We start from the raw sequence: 1,630 nt of genomic DNA, 5'->3' as shown, positions 1-1,630 counted from the left end.
ACGCGACCATGGAGGCCAAGAATCAAATAATTCATTGTGACATCATGTGGCCTAAAAGGGCATGGGATGCATTGTGACACCACAGAGGATAAGAGAAACAAGGAACCATTGTGACCCAATGCAGGCTAACAATCTAATGATCCCTTGTGACACCAATGGGCCTAAAAGGGGCAGGGATGAATTGTGAAAGCATGGGGCCCAAGTAAAACCTGGTAAAATTATGCCACCATGGAGGCCAATAATCAAATGATTCATTGTGACATCAAGTGGCCTAAAAGGGCATGGGATGCATTGTGACAGCACAGGGGTTAAGAGAAGCAAGGAACCATTGTGACCCAATGCAGGCTAACAATCTAAGAATCCCTTTTGACACCAGGGGGCACAAAAGGACCACGGATGAACTCTGACAGCATGGGGACCTATAGAAGCAAGGAACCATTATGACACCATGAAGGCCAAGAATCAAATGGTTCATTGCAAGACCAAGTGGCCTAAAAGGGCTTGGAATGCATTGTGACACCACAGAGGTTAAGAGAAGCAAGGAAACATTGAGACCCAATGCAGGCTAACAATCTAATGATCCCTTGTGGCACCAGGGGGTATAAAAAGGGCCAGGGATGGATTGTTACAGCACGGGGATCAATAGAAGCAAGGATCTATTATGCCACCGTGGAGGCCAAGAATCAAATGATTCATTGTGACATCAAGTGGCCTAAAAGGGCATGGGATGCATTGTGACACCACAGGGGTTAAGAGAAGCAAGGATCCATTGTGACCCAATGCAGGCTAATAACCCCAGGATCCCATTTGACACAGGGGGCGTAAAAGGGCCAGGGATGAATTGTGACAGCGTGGGGCCCCATAGAAATAAGGAACCATTATGACACCATGGAGGCCAAGAATCAAATGGTTCATTGTGACATCAAGTGGCCTAAAAGGGCATGGGATGCATTGTGACAGCACAGGGGTTAAGAGAAGCAAGGAACCATTGTGACCCAATGCAGGCTAACAATCGAATGATCCCTTGTGGCACCAGGGGGTATAAAAAGGGCCAGGGATGGATTGTTACAGCACGGGGACCAATAGAAGCAAGGATCTATTATGTCACCATGGAGGCCAAGAATCAAATGATTCATTGTGACATCAAGTGGCCTAAAAGGCATGGGATGCATTATGACATCACAGGGGTTAAGAGAAGCAAGGCACCATTGTGACCCAATGCAGGCTAACAATCTAAGAATCCCTTTTGACACCAGGGGGCGCAAAAGGACCACGGATGAACTCTGACAGCATGGGGACCTATAGAAGCAAGGAACCATTATGACACCATGAAGGCCAAGAATCAAATGGTTCATTGTAAGACCAAGTGGCCTAAAAGGGCTTGGAATGCATTGTGACACCACAGAGGTTTAGAGAAGCAAGGAACCATTGTGACCCAATGGAGGCTAACAATCTAATGAACCCTTGTGACACCAATGGGCCTAAAAGGGGCAGGGATGAATTGTGAAAGCATGGGGCCCAAGTAAAACCTGGTACAATTATGCCACCATGGAGGCCAAGAATCAAATGATTCATTGTGACATCAAGTGGCCTAAAAGGGCATGGGATGCATTGTGACACCACAGGGGTT

The sequence above is a fragment of the Cinclus cinclus genome, unplaced genomic scaffold (assembly GCF_963662255.1).
Source record: "Cinclus cinclus unplaced genomic scaffold, bCinCin1.1 SCAFFOLD_40, whole genome shotgun sequence".
In the NCBI taxonomy this organism is placed as follows: Eukaryota; Metazoa; Chordata; class Aves; order Passeriformes; family Cinclidae; genus Cinclus; species Cinclus cinclus.
This window is presented reverse-complemented; position numbering follows the sequence as displayed.